This window comes from Pleurodeles waltl, chromosome 2_2 (assembly GCF_031143425.1).
Source record: "Pleurodeles waltl isolate 20211129_DDA chromosome 2_2, aPleWal1.hap1.20221129, whole genome shotgun sequence".
In the NCBI taxonomy this organism is placed as follows: domain Eukaryota; kingdom Metazoa; phylum Chordata; class Amphibia; order Caudata; family Salamandridae; genus Pleurodeles; species Pleurodeles waltl.
The window spans coordinates 301,864,046-301,883,646 of record NC_090439.1 but is presented as its reverse complement, the minus strand read 5'-3'; the positions used below and the strand labels follow the sequence as shown (position 1 = coordinate 301,883,646).

Below are 19,601 nucleotides of genomic sequence, written 5' to 3'. Positions count from 1 at the left end.
TAATGATGAAAGGTTTTTTATCAAGCAATGAAGCTATGAGGCATGAGAATGGTATGGAGATACAAATGATGGAGGTAGAAATCATTACATTTCTGGGATCAGCTTTAATATTTTAATTTCCTGTGTATTTGATTGCAAACATAGGAAATCAAATGATATAGTTTATGTAAGCCAGGAAATACAGAGGTGTTCACCAGCATATATGAATCAAAATCTATTTGTTCTTTTGATAAATATGCGTAATAGGCACCTTGGCAAGCCATTGCTCTCTAAAGACCAAGAATTGTAGTTTGATTTATTTTGTGCTTTTTTTGTTTGTACAGCTTTATGAGAGACCCTGATCTGAGAAAATACTAATGTTGTTTCGTAACTCTGAGAGCTGAAGAGTGATAACTGAAATAGAATAATTGTGGGGGAACTATTAAATTAATTAGCAATTACTTGCATTCATATATTTTATTAGTTTGATATCATACTAATTAGGCCATACAAACCACACATCACAAAGTGCATCAATAAAAATGCAATAAGCATAAAATGTATTGAAATATCAATAAGACAAATAATAATCATGTATAGATCCGTGCCTACAACAAAAGAACTTCACACCAGTATTCAAATTGTAAAAGCATATAAACAAAAAACTTTGAAAGGTAGTTACTAAACCTACCCCATCCCTGGTATAACCACATCTCTATAACCCATCCCACCAGGACCCAAAAGATAGCAGCTAAAAGTGTGCATATCTGTTTTTAAAAAAATACCTCAATTACTTTAAAAGTTGCCAACCTAATACAGTACTTACAGGCCCACAATCGGCAGTATTGTGTAAAAAGCAAATGACATTTCATGTAAACCAGGACATAATAGGTAGCTTTTCGAATACCACAGATAAGAATTTAGACATAGCCCAGCATACCAACATATTATTACACTGCAGGATCATCCACACCAAGGGCCTCATAACAAACCTGGCAGTCACAAGACCGCAGGTTTGTGGATGGTGGTCTGACTGCCGCCAATGGGTGGTCCGAGCTCCATATTTCAACCCTGGCGGTCGGGCCACCAGGGGACTGCCAGCTCCACCAGGATCAGAGATCCCAGTGGTCTGGAGGTGATGACGGTCCTAACCCACCAGGGCAGCGCTGCAAGCAGCGATGCCCTGGGGATTACCACCCCTTTCTCTGCTAGCAGTTTCATGACGGTACCACTGCCATGAAAATGCTGGTGGAGAACGGGTGCACGGGGCCCCTGCACTGCCCATGTGCTTGGCATGGGCAGTGCAGTGTCCCCACTGTCCAGCACCGTTGCAATGTTCACTGTCTGCTTTGTAGGCAGTGAACACTGTGAGGGTGCTGATGCAGCCTGTGCTCTACATCACTGCCGCCGGCTCAATTGCGAGCCAGAGACAATGCTATAGGCTGTTTCCCGCTAGGCCAGCGGGCGGAAACTCAGGTTTCCACCCGGTGACCTAGCAGGAAACTCTTAATGGGAGGTAGCGTGTGTGGCGGCAACCTTCCCATTGGAAGTTCGGCGGATGGTGATAAATGTCCGCCAAACTCCTAATCAGGCCCCAAGTTTCTAATAAAGATTACCTGCAACTTTCTAAAAAACAGTAATAACAGGCTACGTCTTATTTTAACAAAGGAGCCACAAAATACAATAATATGCGTAAATGACAATGTTTCCAGTTTACAAAAAGGGCAAGGATCCCTAAATGACCCCACCTGATAGATTCTCCTCCACCTAACAAAGGAGGGGACTTGGCCCAACCTAACCTTCAAGGCCCTCCACCTAATAGATCTTCTCTTAATAGCATTCAGGTAGGGCTGGATTAGGCCCCTGCAATCAACCTGCCATAGCAACTGCAAGTTAATTCTCTTGCAAACATCAGCAATGTCACTATTTCGCAAACACTCTTTTATTAAGCCTTTTAGTGTCTGTTTCTAATGAAAACTCAATATATTCAAGGGGGTTCACCCTTCAGGCAGATTAAGGGAAGCCTTGATGACCTGCATGTTATTTACCTGGTGACCTAAGTGCTTTCCTTATAGATGCAGTTTTATAAGAAGCCTCAAAGAGCCTTCCTCAGCTTTTAAAAGTCCAGTCCAATAGTTAAGCACCGGCTGTCTATATTTAAATAGTATGTTGGTCAGGCCCAGCTCTAGACTCAAGGCACTACTCACAGAGCCAGTGTGCAGTCATCTTTTCCTCATGGTTGTCTCTATAATTTGCAGTCGCTTCACCTGTTTTTCTACCAGAACTTCACAATCCTAGAGCAACAGAGTGACTATTTTAGCATTAAACGCTCTCACTGAACTTCAACAGACTTATGCCCCAATGCGGCATCCAGTCTCTGCAGTGCACTAACAATCGATTTGGCACTAGATTCTTACAATGAAATGTGAGCCCTGAAGTCCAGACTGTGGCTGAATGATAGGCCTAAATATCTATATTCCCTAACAACTTCCACTTGCATACTCTCCAGCCACCACCTGAACCCCGGGGCCCACCTGCTACCTTTTGAAAAAAGCATAATCTTAGTTTTGGCCCTAATTATCTTCAAGTCGTTTCACTTGCAGTAATTTGAAAAGGCATCTAGTTGTCTCTGCAAGCCGACCGGCGTTAGATCTAATAACAAGGTGTCATCTGCATAAAACAGCAGGGAAATAGGCTCCATCAATATATTAGGGGGAAAGCACCCAACCTGATTTAGGGCTCCTAAGGCTTCTGCTATGTAGATCGAAAACAGCAGCGGAGTAAAAATACAACCTTGCCTCAACCCATTAGGGGTAATGATCTTTTTATACAAGGCCCCATAACCCCCCAATTCCACACTGGTCCATGAGCCCTCCTGGTGGAGCTGGACTATCAACTTCAAGAGATCCCTTGGACACTTCCATTTGGCCATCTTTTCCCATAAAAGAGATCTGTTCACAATGTCAATAACACATATAGTAGCTGCTTTCTTTAAAAGGCATAATCTTTCGCCAACAATTTTAAAATCACACAACCATCCATAGTTGAATACCCTTTCCTAAAGCCCATTTGGGTTGAAGGAAGAATTCTAGCTGAGCACACCCAATCTTCTAATAATCCCAGCAAATGCCTTGCATATATGTTACTTGGGATATCCAACAATGTAATCATGTGGCAATTAGAGGGCAAAATCCTATCCCCCCTTTTTAAACAGGGGCACCTTAATGCTACCTTTCCAGGTTTAAGGCAAGTCATGCCCCTCAATTATTTCTTCAAACAATGGTACCAGGGTCTGTCCCCACAAATGAGGATTAAGATTAATAATATCTGAAGAAATACACCATCAGGCCCTTGCCCCCTAGAACTGTTCAGGCCATTAATAACTGCTACAATCCCGCTAACTGTAGGAAGCGGAATACCCCCTCCCACCTTACCCTCCCTCATTAACATCCGGACTCAACAAGCACGTACCTGAAACCCTTTCTCTATCATACTGAACTTGATACAATTCTGAGATATAGCTAACCCAGATTTCTTCAGGGATTAAGCTTGCTATCATGTGTTTGGTTAGCCCAAGAGAATTGTTTAAAATCCTTGCAAAACTCTTTTGGTTGACAGGGCGCAGGGAAAAGATTGCCTTTCTCCAAAGGGTCTCTCTTTCCCTCCACTTGATTTGCAGCATGACTTTCCTAAAGTCTTTTCTATGCCCTCTAACCAGACTATCCTTGTGGGCACCCCCTACTCTAAACGTCTCTCATATTTTTTTATTAAGCTTTGCTTTGGCCCATGATTTTTCAAAACCCAAAGGGTCCTTACCAACCCCACTTTTCTTCATCCCTGTGCCCGCCATAACCCTTATAGAGGAGATACATTTTTCAAAGTCCTTAACTTAACTTAACTGGGTGGTGTAGGGGTGAGCTGTCATGTTCCTTTAGCAACCCCTTCATGGTATTTACAATATGGCATTTTAGTTTGGCAGACCACACTATTCCATGGTTATTCTTAGAGTACAGGTGTGAACTATTAGGCCACTGGTGCCTTGGCATAGCCAACCTAGCCAATGAGAGAATGACAGACTTGTGGTCACTACCATCAAGAGCCCCTATTGATAGGCCCATCACCATCCCAAAGTGCTTCTAGGAGATAACTGCATAATCAGTCAGGGATGTTACCCTCCCATTATCAAATGTTGACTGAGCCACCTATCCCCCACCAATTAATTTTCATCTTGTTAAAGCTATCTGCCCCCTCCCCTCTCTGACTCCCAAAAACCTGACATGGAACATCCAATGCACTTTCTTTGGCTCTTTGAGTAACATTCCTCATCTGCCGCAAAGGGATTTTCACATTTAAATCACCCATTGAATGAAAAGGCACCTGGGGAGAACCCAATTGTATTTTATCTTTAAAAAAAAGTTACAGCTCCTTAAATTGTTTCTCTTTTTAAGGTTTGGAGGGAGGTACATGTTAATTAATATCAAGTCAGGACCCCCCCTTGTAGTCCCCTCTCAATTTCATGATTGAGGGTACACCCAACAACAATAATACCTGAAAATTTCCAAAATCCCTAAAAATAGTAGACACCACTATGTCCTACTCTACAGCTACCAAAACTGCAGGACCCCCTGTTTGTCACCCAAAATGTCCATTCACTGCCTTAAGTCTAAAAACAACATATTCCGGTAGCAACTAGCCCTCCATTTCCCAGGTTTCTTGCAGGGTAGCATCACTACTTTATTGTCCTAATACCAGACTGGAGCACTGCCAAGTTCCTTTCCATCCCATCTATGTTGCAAGACATACAATTAACCCCCAAAAACATCAGGATCTATGGAAAAGGGGTTTTAACAACTCCCTTTTGAAATTAATTGCCCCAGCGATCCAATTCCAATTTAATTCGACCTTCTCATACGGCTCCACTCAGTTGGAATAAATTTGTCTGCCCTGGTCTATCTTCACCACAAGTAGCTGATCCAGCCCTGATTCCGTATGGCCTCCCGTGGCCACAGGTGGAGGCACAGAATTGTATAAGAAAGAATAATGTTGAGGCCAGAACCCCCGACTCGGTGCAGACAGAGGATGATTTGGTGGAAGATCCAACTGGTGTATTGGAGTAGCATAGAAATCAAAATCCTGAAAGCCTAAGATCAGCCAATTAATTCACGATTTCTTCCACCACTCCCCTAGAGTAGACGTTTGGCCAAGCGTGTGGCCAGTCCACAGACAACCCACTATTGTGTGGCTGGACGACCAAAGTGATATCTCTACAGGAGATCTTCACCAGCTGTGGGAGTGATTGAAGAAGAAATAATAGACGTGATCTATTGAGCGCCCCATCTGCCTCGGAGTCAGCAAAGATGTCCACAAATTGGAAAGCCCAAGCAATTTCATTGTGAGAATTGGCTGTAGGTTTTAGCTCCCACCATATATCCTCCTCATAAACAGTCTTCCTCCCCCTACCTCAACAGATGGGGCCCCCTCTGCTTGGTGGCCAAAAGCCCCACCTTTTTGGCCTGCCCAGGTTCTAGGACCACCCTTGTAACTGCCCCCTCAGGCTCAGAAGGAATTGCTGCCATGTCAAGAGATGCCAATACATCCAAAGTTGTCAGAGTCAGGCACTCGGGGCAGAGGCAGATTTGGTCTTGTTGGTGTGCAACACTAATGGTTTCTCAGGTGTGGTAGCATCAGCCAGAAATGTAACCTTCCTTGGTCTTCTCTTGGTTATTGTTCTCACTTTTATTTTTGCCTTTTGTTTTCATTTTTGTGTAGATTTCTTTTTTCTTTTTCTGAGGTGTTTGTTTTTCTTAGCTATTCCCTTACCAGGCTGCTGACCTAGCTCTTGGATAGTGACTAACGATTTAATTCTGTTGACTTTTAATAATTAAAAATAGGAAAGTCCTCCCCTGTTCCACTTGAGGTGTGGATTGATCCCGAGGACACTGGACTATTACTTATGGCCTCTGTGGCCAGGAAACTGTCTTATAAAAAGAAAGCTTAAAGGTGACTTAGGGCCAGGGATATATCACATATGTTTTCCTTAAACAAAGGAACCATAGGATCATCTGCCTGGGTATTCTTGGCGGCTGCACTAGTCACCAGACTCATTACATTGGGCTTGTTCTCTTCCCTACTCACAGATACCAGCAAATTCCTTCCATATAGGATACCTAACATATGATCAGAACTGTTCGTATTCTTTTTAGAGAAACATACATAATCTGCTGAAATTTTCACTGGGGGTTTCAACATTATGTCCAACGTGGCAGAAAGATTACCCTGCTTCCACATTGTCAGACTAGGTGTACTTGAAAATAGAGCCATAGCCTGTTTCTGGGGACGCCAATCTGAATGGTGAAATCTAAGGGAAGGTATAGTCCAAGCTTAGTGAAGGCTGAGAGACAGGGTGGATGAGCAACACCTCCATATAATTTCCTGACATTACGTATAGTGAGGACCACTGCCCTGAAAAATGCTGGTCAGATCCAACCAAAGGTGACACTTGAGACTGCGTATTTGGCGGGTTAGGGACTGATACTGAAATATCTAAGTGACATCCCCCGTGCCACCAGATCTTTAGTGCAGATGACTTCCCCTCTGTCTTCTCCAATGGTATTGACTGTACAGCTTCTATTACAGCAGATTTGTCAACGTACAGTCTTTGCAAAAAAAATGGTATTTTAACTCTGCCATTAAAAATACTTAAATGGGGAGCTTTATTCCTCAACGGATTTCCTGATCTCAATTTTTTGGCTGTCATCTTTACTTCAACTTGGGATACCCAATGAAAGAGGTAATTGCTTGGGCTCCTAAAATTACAGACTATAACTGCACTGATGAAATAGGCTGCTTTTGGGGATCTTAAGCCAACTCAACCTCTTCCTCCTCAAATATACAATCTCCTGTGTGGACTGCCTCCTGCCCATAAGCCACACTCATATAAACAAAAACAATTGGTCAAAAGGCTGGGACAAATTACTCAATTATCTAACAAAAAGAGTGCCATCTACTCTCTTTGAAACATAATTTCTTTATCAAAACAATTTATTACTCATTAATATAATTGTAATACGAAGGGAATCTGATACAAAACTGGCTTTCACACTTAGGTAAACAAATAAGCCTGATATTAACATCACAATAACATCATATTTACAAAATTTACAAATATATACATAGAAACATAGAAACAAACAAACACAAAGTGTCCCAACTCAATAGCCCCCTTTAGGGGCAGTGGTACAAGAGATACTTAGAAACGTAATCCACTTGAAAGCGGTGGTCGTGGTTAGTTAACACAAGCCACACTCAGGCCGCCAGCCAGCCAGCAACAGCAGAACCCGACCCCCGGCCCTGACTCTGCTGCGGTGCATTACCCAAAACTGGGACAAGCCAACTAACTGCTTGTCCATCCTGCCCACGAAGCTCAACTAGCCACCCTATCCCCCGCCCCCAGCGAGAACACCCCCCCTCATTTGCCTACACAACACAGGAATAGGGTACCATCAGACCTGCATGTGGGGGAGCACTGTTCTGGGCTGCACCTACTGCACCATGGTGGCTAGGGGAAGAAGCCACTGCACTGAGCCTGAGCCGTTTCTGTGGACTAAGCATGATAGGGACATTGATCTTGTCGGCCTCTTTGGTTCACAATCACTCCTTAGGACTCCCTATGGCCCACTGGGCCTTGGCCTTGTCGTTCACCTGTGGTTCGCCTTGTTAGACCGGTTAATTTTGTAAAAGTGGAGCCCCATCCTGCAGGGCTGCTGCTGCCGCCAACACAGCACCACTCATCCTTGGCAAATGCCATACCCACTTGCTCGGCATGCATGGTGTGCTCTCAACGGCACTGTACCGGTACCAGGTAATGCATTAATAGTTACAGGGAAAGTTACACGCATTGTTTTCACTTTCATTTCATTTTACACCGATAATTGCCTTCTTGTCTTTTGATTTTCTCTGCCAGATGATGTTTCACTGCCTTCTCCTTCCCTTGAAAAACAAAATCCCATTTTATTATATTTGCTCTTTTATCCGTTTGTCCTTATCTGCTTTCTAGTGTGTGCATCATGCACCTCTGCTTACTCACCTGTCTCTATTTTGGAATTAGAATTACAATAAATAATGAAAAACAAAATACAGTAGTTATAATGTGTTTTTCATCACCTGGCCTTCTTTTTATGACTGATCTTCTAATAAAACATACAAATAATCATTTACCAAAAAGGTAATTCCCTAAAATGTGGGCTGGTCATGCTGGTTTTAATTTCTTGGTATTCACTAAGATGACAAATTTGTCTAGATGACAAAGAACCGAAAACATCATCTTGCAAAGGGTCATGCAGGGTGTCCGTGCGTTCGTTTCAGTTCAGCAAAACTCAGATCCACGTCCCCCCTGAAAAGCAGGATAACAAACAAGATTAAATGCATCACATACCTGTACCATATGTTCGTCGAGAACCTCTTGAGCATGACTGGGAGAACAGCCCTTACTCAAAATTCTTTGATGAGCCTCCATGCTTCGGAGAGCCTACCTCCACTCACAGCACTGAAAGTAAGAAGTATTATTTGATTCAAAGCTATCCTTTGTTCTGCAAACTGATTCTGTGGTGGAGGGCATCAGCTTGCAGAGTATCAAGTGTACTTTTCAAGAAGATTGGTGTTGGCTTGCTTAGACTACTGTGGAACACACAGACGTGATGGGTGGAATGTTTGCAAAATTGTCTGTCACAAGTAGTCACTCAGGCCCCCATATCAGTCTATCATTTTTTGCCCACTATGGCACTTCAGAGATCAACTTTATGAAAACAGCCACGGTCTTGCTTCAGTAGTAACTTCCAAGCCTGGGCTTCAACACCAGGTCCCCTCCAAACTGAAATATAGGCAGTCCCAGACTCGTTAGGCCTCATTAGTAAAGTGTAGTGTGGTTCCTGAGGCACAGCAAGCATTTACTACCTAGTATCATTAAAGAAAACACAAAGGAAGTGTGAGGCTACTGGCAATCATTGAGTGCTGCGTTTCAGTCCAGTTTCTCATCAAATATGCCACTTCAGAGAGTAGTCATATTCAAATCAGCCTTGATCCTGCTCACATAGGAATTATGCTGCCCAATCCGCCAGACCAGATCGCCTTTCAATGGGAAAACAAGCAACCCCAGAACAGTTTCAGTATAGTAAGGCCTCCTAAGTGAGGTATAGCTTGGTTCCTGTGTCACCACTAAAACGAGGCCCATATTTGGGAGCATTTGGCACACTTAGGGCAACACACTGAGGAAAACACTTTTGGTTGAAATGCTTGCAAAATCTTAGCCATTGGTGTATCATTGCAACATTATTGACACCAAGCTGCCAAAGAAACCTGTTAATGGTTTCAAAAGAAGCTGCCACAATGTGCCAGAAATACAACACTGAACTCGCCCTTACAATACACCACTGTCTTCCGGTAAATGAAGTTTGTAATGCTTTGCATGGTGCATATCAAACTTACTGTATACATGTTGACAGTGCCATCTAGCATTGGGCCACATGCACTGGTGCGACATAGCATCCTGGGAATTTAGATATACCCCCACAACAGAGTAGAGCTGCTGCCAGGTTGACAGGAGATGTAATTGGGGGCATCATGTTTTATCACATCTCGCTGGAGCATGAGATTCTGCTGCCTCCCCAATACTTTGGACCCAATCTTCTTAACACCGTGAGGCAGAAGCTATTCACAGAAGTGGAGGGAAGCTTCACTGGCAAGTATGGATTTGTGATTGCAGTTACCACCATTGATAACGTTGAGGCAGGGGTGATCTAGCTGGGGCATGGATTTGTGATGTATCCTGTGAAATACATGGCCATTGTTTTCAGGCCCTTCAAGGGTGAGGTGGTGAATGCTGTTATCAACCAAACCAACCTGGTTGGGCTCTTCACAGAAATTGGACCCATGTCTTGCTTCATTTCCAGACATTTCATTTCTTCAGAGATGGAGTTTGATTCCAACTGAAACCCACCATGTTACAAGACAACTGTTGAGGGCATGGTCATCCAGCAGGATGATGAGATTCAGCTGAAGATTGTGGGAACTCGCTTGGATAAAAATGATACTTTTGCAATCGGTTCTCTAACGGACAATTACGTAGGCCTGGTTAGTTGAGCCTATTCTCAATGGTTTTGTGGGACATGGTCCACTTTCAAGATAATATCTTTGGAGGTGGTTTGTAGCACCCTTCTGTGTTCAGATGATACTTTTGCAATCGGTTCTCTAACGGACAATTACGTAGGCCTGGTTAGTTGAGCCTATTCTCAATGGTTTTGTGGGACATGGTCCACTTTCAAGATAATATCTTTGGAGGTGGTTTGTAGCACCCTTCTGTGTTCAGATGACACCAAATGGTGTAAATTTTGTAAGTGTTTTTGTGAATAAAAGGTTATTTTTCTGTATATATGTAGAAAGCAGTACGTCACTATACACTTACCAGAGTGCTGTAGTTTGTATCTGAGCACCTCATCACTCAATAAGCTTTCACCCTGCGATGCATAACCTAAAGCTTTCAAATGCACTGGACCCAGACATAAAGGCAGAAGCAAACTGGAACTGTTTTTGGTAAAATCCGTCCAGCTTACATAGCTGAACTTTAGGCAAAAGGAGGCCTTGACCAAAGAATAACCACAAGGGCTCTAAAGTGACAGAACTGTGACATTTACCCAGCCAATGCTTAATTTGACACAGTGTTTGCCGGTTGGAGCCATCAGCACTTTTTTTTTTGTGTCCGGCACCAGTGCTTAATTTGTAAATAAAAGGGTGCCAGTGCCCAAAGCCCTCCTCTTAAACATGCGGCTGCTGCAATTAAATGCGCAAGCACTGAATACTGAGGCAGCGTAATCCTAAAGCCATCTCAGGCCTCTTCAGTCCGTTTAAAGCCGCTCCCAGCGCCTTCAGCTCCCTCCTGTAGCTTTTTGCTTTCTCCCATTGTGATGCTCTTTCGTTTTTATCTTCCTCCGTCTATCCCATGTGTGTCTTTTGCTCGCAGTAAATGCTTGAGGCAGAAAGATAAGCGCCGGCCATCATAAATAAGTGTCTGAGCTCCGCACCGGAAACAACAAGCACAAATTAAGCACTGTCCGGCACTAATTTCACCTCATCAGGTATTTACCGAGCGCAAGAGAGGATAAACACACAAAGGGAAAAGATGGAGAAAGGGAATGACGCAAAACTGACACAAAACGAGAAAACAGTAACATGCTGAGTGAGATAAAACAGCAAAGAGTGTCTGGTAATCAAGTAAAGAGGAATAAAATAAATGTAAGACTACCAGCCTTGGTATTCGGCACCCAATGTTTAATTGCACTGACCACTAGCTTCTGAGCACAGCTTTGGCACCGGTATCCTTACTTTCACAAATACAGCACTGCATTTAACGCTTTATGAACCACCAAACAAATAGCAATCTATGATAAACACAGAACAGCTCCGTTTCCTTTAATGTCTACGAGTGATATTTTCCAAGGAGCCCACTTGAACGGGTAACAACGTTTCAGCTCATCACAATACATGTTCGCTCTAAGCTTGGCTTGCTGGTCCCCACTGCAAATCCGAGAATTCTTTTCCTGCCATCATACTCCATGATAAACGCAGCAGCATTAAGCATTTACTTTATACATATCTTCTGGCTTCAATGTAGCCAGGACTACTGCTTTTTCCATTCTAATCTTCGTCCTGTTTTGCCAGACTAAGACTTGTCTTAATTGTATTGTTTTTCTTTGCTGTTTTGTTTTTTTCTTTTTCAGGGTGTAGTGTGGTCATTTTTATGTATCCTTTGCGCGTTTGCTTCAGGCGTTAGGCCTTTGTGCACTTTGCCCTGGATGTATTTTATTCCTTTGCTTGCAGCATAGAGCCTCTGTGCCCTTTGCTCTAAATGCATTTTATTCAGCTTCGTACTGTTATTTTTCAAATAACCAGTTCTACGGTCTTGTTTTATTTCTTATATCACACTGTTTAGCCTACTTCAGTACTGGAGTTCTCAATAACACATTCTTGCTCACTCTGGGCTCCAGTCAAGGATACAGTCTGGTACATTGCCGATAGACGTGGTAGGAGTTTAGTCTTTGGATACATTCTTGCGTAGGGACATTTTGTGATGACACTGACATGTTAGTTATAAAAACACCTCCTTGTCCTAATAGAAGAAAGAGGGAGATTCCGACCAGGGAACCACAACCAGACACTGACTGCCCTGTTGCAGATGCTGATCCAGATCACAGGCCTTTGCTCAGGTATTAGGGTTGATGTCTCCCCAGGGAATCTGAAAGGCAAGCTTAGAGCTTAACATGCTGTGCTCGAAATAGAACAGACTCTGAGAGAAAGTAACCTATTACCACTATGATAGCGTTATTCTTATGTTTTACTCTCCTCATGACTATTTCAATCCTACTGTGTTGTATGGTTCTGGTTATTGCGGCTCACGCCTTAATAACTAAAATGCAGTTGTTTTATTAAAACAATCTATAAAACTCAAACTGCCTTTGACATTTGTATATGAGATCATACTGTAAATGAGAGAGCTGGTTGGGATCTGAGTGACCACGACTTCCCTGAGAAGTACTAAAGATGTCATGCGCTCGGCTGCCCAATCATCCCTTCCCCTTGGGAGAGATGAGGCACTGCTAGTTAGCCGGAGCAAAACCGGATTTGAGGTGGCAGAGGTCCTTCGAAGTGGGTAGGAATTAGTCCCCCATACCAGGAACGACCCTGCTACCTAGAAATCCAGTAGTCTCATTTAGGATAATGAGAGCCCACGCGACATGGCGCCGCCAACGTTTGGTCTGGCTCAAATTTTCGGGTCTGGCTGACTCTCTCGGTCTCATATATATATTGACTCCTCGGTTCCGTTTACGGAGACGTCCGTGGCACTGAGGATTTCCGCCACCGCAATATAGGTAGATCCTAGTTATAGCTGTTGGTTGTTCAAGCTTGAACTCTGAAAGGAAAACCCCGGTATTGGTGTGCCTTCTCTGAACTAGCGCTGTTTTCATAATGGCGAATCCCCAAGTAATGAACATTGCAGTTAATATGCAACACCCGCTCACGGTACATCTGCTAGCACATGGTCTAACAAACCAGGGGGGTCCGGTCACGTTTGTGGTGGACGCCCATGCAGCCTATAGAACAGAACTTTTTTATTCCTGGGTCATATTTCCAGCAGTTGATGGGAATTCACACATATTTCACGATTACACTCTAGCAAATGTCCCTGGACAATACAGGGCATATGCATATTTAGAGATACCTCTATCTTATCAAGAACATAATAATTGGCTTGATGGTGCCCTACCCCACACCATAGCACCAGTTAGGCTAGGTCCACTAAGTAACGATGGTCCTACCTGGCCTTTATTGGCTACATATACACCACATCCAGCGGTTGATAACTTGACGGTGGCTGAAGTTCGTAGTTTATATACAGAATTAACGGCTACATATAGACGCTTAGTTAAATTTGTGATGCAGACACTAAACACAAACCCAGCGCGTGCTGCTCCGGCACAACCACATGCAGTAGTTCCGGGTATCAATCCAGCCACTGTGCACTCAGTTATGGGCAAGGTGCCGGCTAAACGAGAGGAGACTCCATTTTGGCTGGCGCAAAAAATTAATACGCTGGAAGCAGTATTTCCCCATACGGGACCTCAGGATAACCATAGAAAATTAACGATGTGTTTGCCGTTTGGTATGGTTCCCACAGTGGACCATTGTAATACATGGGGCACGGTATTTGCCGCGCTCTACACTACAGCACACGGTACACCGATATTGGCTAATTTACCGGAAGTGCTTAAACAAATTCAAGATGAATATGGGGCTGCCCGGGCCTTAGATTTAGGGATGCAACTGATTGTCAATTTTGCCACGGTTTCTTCCATCATACTGAGTAATCTAAAAGGGGAGGCAGTGGCACTAGCGGTGCGTATGCGTCTTCGTGACGTCCCGCAACTTGATCAGGAGCAGGAGATGCCGAGAATAATAGCGGAAACATATTCCAGTATCGGTTGTAATAGCCAGGGGCTAGACCACAGAAACCACAGTTTCAAGGTAAGGGTAGTAAGGATACTACTAAACAACAGTAACCTGAGGGTACTAAAAAGCGCTGGGAGAAAAAACAACAAACACCTAACAAAGAAAGGGGAGAATCTCCACGACTGGAGACCCCGCAGACAAGGTATAATCTCAGAAATAGGGATAATTTGAAGATGCCTGATAGATATCAATATACTGATACACGCCAATCTCGTTCCTTTCAGGACTCATCGGAAAAGAGAAATGAGAGAGGTGGGCAGTCAGAGCGGAGAACAGAGTACGTGAAACCGAGACAGGAATCACAACGCTCTTTCTGTCAAGAAGGAGGAGAAACCGATCCAACAAAAAAAGCAGTTTAAAAAGAAGAAAGTGGCAGCAGTCTCAGTTAGACATGCCACACAGGAAGAGAGTTCTCTTGAAGAACAAGACATGGGCACTGGCACTGTTAGACAGCGCGGCAGAGGTCACAATAGTTCGCCGGAATCTTCTAGAGCATCTGGAGGTGAAAGCAACTGATGACTTCATACAAGTCGAAACAGCAGATATGCGTGTCTCTGATCCCGATAGAGTTTATACAGTAACTTTGTAATTAGAAGGGGACATTGAGCGCACTATAAATGCCATCTTTTGGGATCGTGTAGTCAAACTGTATGACATTCTGCTGGCCGAACAGGATTGGCCCCCAGACTTTGTTCGCGACTGTCCAGTTGGGGAGGAGGTTATTACACCTTCGTTCTCACCACTTGTTCCGGGAGAACTTGCAGAGTCCTATAGCATTAAATGGGTTCTGGCACAGGCACCCGCCTTATATAGAAATCATGTGGGGTGGGATAGGGATTCACCTTATCATGTAATTCCGATTAAGGGTGAACCTCAGCCGCAACCGCAATATCCTATAAAAATTTGAAGCAAGGGCATCGCTAAGGAAAATACTTACACAATTGGAGTACCAGGGAGTAATTGAACCCTGTGTCTCGCCGATGAATAATCCCTTATTCCCTGTAGCTAAACCGGACCATTCCTATAGGATAGTGGTGGACTACAGACATTTAAACGGACATGCACGCACATATGCTATACAAAATTCACATAGCGCAGCACTCATGAATAATATTGTGCGTAAAAAATATAAAACCACTTTAGATATCTCGAATGGTTTCTTCTGCCAGAATATAGCACCCGAAAGTAGGGATTTTACGAGCTTTAATGCAATTGGCTCACAGAAAAAAAAATTGTTGTTTGCCTCAGGGGTATAAGAATAGCCCAGGACTGTTTTCAGCTCGTGTGACTGAAATTCTGCACGAGTTGGACCCTGAAGCTTTGTCATATGTTGATGATATCTATCTCACAGATGACGAGTTACTGCAACATTTAAGACGGGTAGCCCGCATTGTTGTGGGATTTGCCGAAATTGGCTACAAATTTAACTTCAAAAAGGCGAAAATTGCCTTCCTCAGCGTCATTTTCCTGGGATATGAGCTGTTGAACGAGGGTAAAAGCTTAGCGCCACACTTTCTGGAAAAATGTGCACAGTTGCAACCGCCTAATATGATTAAGAAACTACAGTCGTAGTTGGGATTTCTAAATTTTGGCAGAACTTACGTTCATGATTATGCAACACATATAAAATCATGATACGAGTTGATTCGCCCAAATTTTTCGAGTAGATTTTGGACGATTGAGCATACCCATACTCTTCGAGACTTGCAAACTGATCTCCTAGCTGCAAAGCATCTACATACACGGGACAATAAGACACAGCTGGTCATCAGGGTTATAGCTGGGGCCGTTGGGTTTAAGTATGTCACCTTTAATGAGGGTGAGACAGTCCTGATAGGAAAGTCCCACTTGTATTCTGCTGCAGAACAACGTTTTGCACAAACTGAGAAAATTCTCACTGCTGTACAGATGGCTGTGATTAAAGAACGACCTCTTGCCCAGGGCCAACGCCTCATTGTCGTTTCCCCGATTCCAGCCTTAGAGGCTGTTACAAAAGCGAGTGTTCCTAATGCGAAAGCATTACACCCGCGATGGATACAATGGGCAACGTCTTTGACAGCCACTGATGTAGATTACATATTTGACCCGAAACTGCAGACACAGGAATTTCTCCAATATGAAATGGAATACCCAGTTCCCGCTGGCACGTTGCCTATTGATCAATATCAAGTGGTCATGTACACTGATGGCTCTGCGCAACCTGCGGTGGGAACTAAACAACAGTATTCTGCTGCATGTGCGGTGGTGAGCGGCTGTATGGAAGGGGAGAAGTTCTGCCCCCAACATACTTATATGCCGACCTTGGGAGACTGTACGGCACAGTTGGCTGAGCTGAAAGCTCTGTTGTTAGCCTTGGAACATGCGGATCCGGCACAGTTCACACTGCTTGTTTGTGATTCCTATTACTGTGTTCAGTCTTTCAATGAATATTTGCATTACTGGAGGTTGAATGGGTTCAGAGATTCAAAGGGTAACACCATAAAACACAGGTTACTGTGGGGGAAGGTTGCGGATCTGAAGGAGATGGTTCCTAAGGTCCATGTTGTGCATACACTTGGACACCAGCGCGTTGGACTACACGTTGCTGGAAACACTGGCTGATGAAGCCGCAAAGATTTTGGCTCTCATAAAGGCTACAGCTGATGGCACGCCTTATCCTAAAGGAATCCCTTCTAAATATCATTACTCCATGGGTGGTATGGTGAATGCTGAAGTTAAAATACCAGGCGTTGGTGTACGCGAAGTGCCCAATAAAATTGTGTGACCTCAATTGATTACTGCAGCTCATGAGGGGGCGGCATCTGCACATGCTGGCGTGGCTGACACAATTTCACTCTTACAGGCCCGTTACTGGTGGCCTGGTCTCTATAAAGAGACAAAGCAGTATGTCCTTTGTTGTGACATCTGTCAACAAATTAAAGTTTCCACGGCTAGACTCCCGCAGCAGACGCCCCTTCTAGTATCGAATAAACCATTACAGTGTGTGTACTTGGATCATTGTGGTCCGCTGACACCAGATAGTGCATACAAATATATATTGGTAGCTATAGATTCGTGCTCCAGATTTATGTGGGTCTGGCCACAGCGCTCGGCTGACGCTCGAACTGTTATTAAAGATTTGTGCATCTTTGTCAATACATATGCAGTTGCGGATTTCCATTCGGACCAGGGCCCTGCTTTTGCCTCTAAGGCATTCAGGGACACCATGGCTTTGTTGGGGGTCCAGCTCCAGTTCTCGTCTCCATTTCATCCCAAGGGAAATTCTGTTGTGGAGCGTTTAAATCGCGATTTAAAGCAATCCTTAACGGCCAGAGTTATAGGTGCGGGTCGTAGTATGGAGTACATAGAGCACTGAATATCTTGCCTAGAAGGTCCCTGGGGGGGTCGTACTTCATATGAGTGCCTGTTTGGAACACAAATGTTTGTTCCAGATCTAGATGGTCCTGGTGTGGAGGCGGCAGATACTCCCTTTGACATAAATGATCGTGTCACTGTTTTGCAGGATTTACAACAATTCCGTGAAGACAACTCTTCTGCCATTGCTGCCTCCACAGGAATTAAGGATGAACCAGTAACGCCTACTGGTTGGATTCACAGAGTTGGGGATCTTGTGCGTGAAAAGGTCGCAGTGAAAAAAGAATTTGACACTTCGTATCGAGCGCCAGACCCTGTACTAGGGATCCAAGTCACAAGAACTGTGATTTTGCCGCCGTTGCAAGGGGCCAAAAGTAATCGTGTTGTATCCATCGACAATGTCAAGATACAACATGTGGCCGATTCTGCACAGCAGACCAAGAGGAACGCCCAGTAGTACCCGAATCCCTCTCACTACTGGGGAAGATGTTCCGCTGCAGGTGATTTGCACCGACGCTGTTCCTCTCCGGGCTTGGGGAGGGTGGAAGCTGATCTTGCGATTGTTCCACTAATGGCGAATGATTTGGAATCTTTTAATCAAGTTGCTGTGACCACTGATGTTGCTGAAGGTGTTATCTACAACGTACCATGGCGAGAGACACAAACTGCTCCTTTGTTTATGGTGGCACCTTTTGCGAGAACTTCCTACTGCTGCTTTATTAACAATCAAGATAATGTCAGACTCTTCGTCGTCTTCAACACCAGACCGGGGTCCACGTAAGCTGATGTATTGGCTTAAAGATACGTATTATGTTTTTCCTTGGAACTATCTGTGGCTTTTCATGACTGTGATGGATTTTATCCTGTGGCTAGGGTTTGTTGTTAAATTTTTTCTGGTGATACATGGTCATTTTCTTCCTGAACGATCAGAGATTGAGCAGGTGGAGAAGGTGTTGAAACCACATTTTTCATTGCATATGGTTCAAAGAGACTTGTCCTTTTTCAACATTTCTGCTGTCCTATTCCGGATGGGATTGTGTGGGATAAAGTAATGTTTGATATATATGGTCCCACTGAAATAATTCAAATACCGTATGTTCTCAAATTATCAATGAATGATATTGTGATACCAGGCATTGTATCTGATGATTGGGATGTGAAGACAGTTGATTCTATGTTGACAGAATTGCAGTATTATACTGTCTATGAAAATGAAGATGCTTACCAGTTTAGAGATAATTATGGTGACAAGTTTTGTTATAATTATTATAGACACCACTTTATTCATAAAGCCAGTAGCCCTAAATCGGTATTTGAGTATATGCAATGGGAACATTGCCCGACTCCTCCGCAGGGGAGTTCTAAAACTTATTCTGACAAATTTGCATATTTTTCTGGGCATCATCAACAAAGTGCTAAGTCATATTATTTTAAGGTTACTCCGCATGCTAATAAGCAAATGTTGCTGACTGATACTAAATTACTGTATTCAAATTCATTTGTTTCACAACTATCTATTGAAGGGTATGAATTCTGGTCCAAAACTGTTGATTTGAAAAGTGTTTGGGGAACTAAAAATTGGCAAACGCGGGGTAGGGAAACATTGTTCAGGGCATGTATCTTTCCTGTCCAAATGATTTTCTTAAATGACACTGTACAACAGACTAGCTGTTTGGGCTTAGCAACCATTAGAGAATTGAATATGCCTGGCATACCTGTCCCTTCCAAAATGAAAAATTGGCAGCAATATATTAATGCCACGTTTAGTGAGCTTACAGACTGGGTCCAGAAAGGTACGCTTAACACTTCATTGACACGTCCAGGCGGGTAGTTATTATGGCCCATAGACACTAATGGATGTCATCAACGTTTTGTCACCTCCTCGGGGCGTTTCAGGACTAGTAGGGCAGACCCTCGCTACATATCACCAGAACATGCTGATATCATTACTACATATAGCGTGGGGAAACTTTGTCAACAATGGTTAAAATCATCCACGCTAGATGCAGTTAAGACACATCTCACGTTACTGTCTAATTTTACTGACTTGCTAGATTTTTTGTCAGGTCCCAGAGTGCCCCGGAGGAAACGGTTTTTGTATGAGGTGTACAATGAGATATGGAAACTTTCACAGCAAGAGGCAGCGTCCCGGTTGAGGCAGATAGATCAGGAAAATTTTAAACAAGCATTGTCTGTTGTGGATAATGGTA

At 43.6% G+C, this 19,601-nt stretch overlaps 1 pseudogene; it reads left to right on the top strand.

Moving 5' to 3' along the window:
• Positions 1–9,593: 9,593 nt before the first annotated feature.
• On the top strand, positions 9,594–10,116 carry LOC138273201 (DNA-directed RNA polymerase II subunit RPB7 pseudogene; annotated as a pseudogene).
• Positions 10,117–19,601: the final 9,485 nt, after the last annotated feature.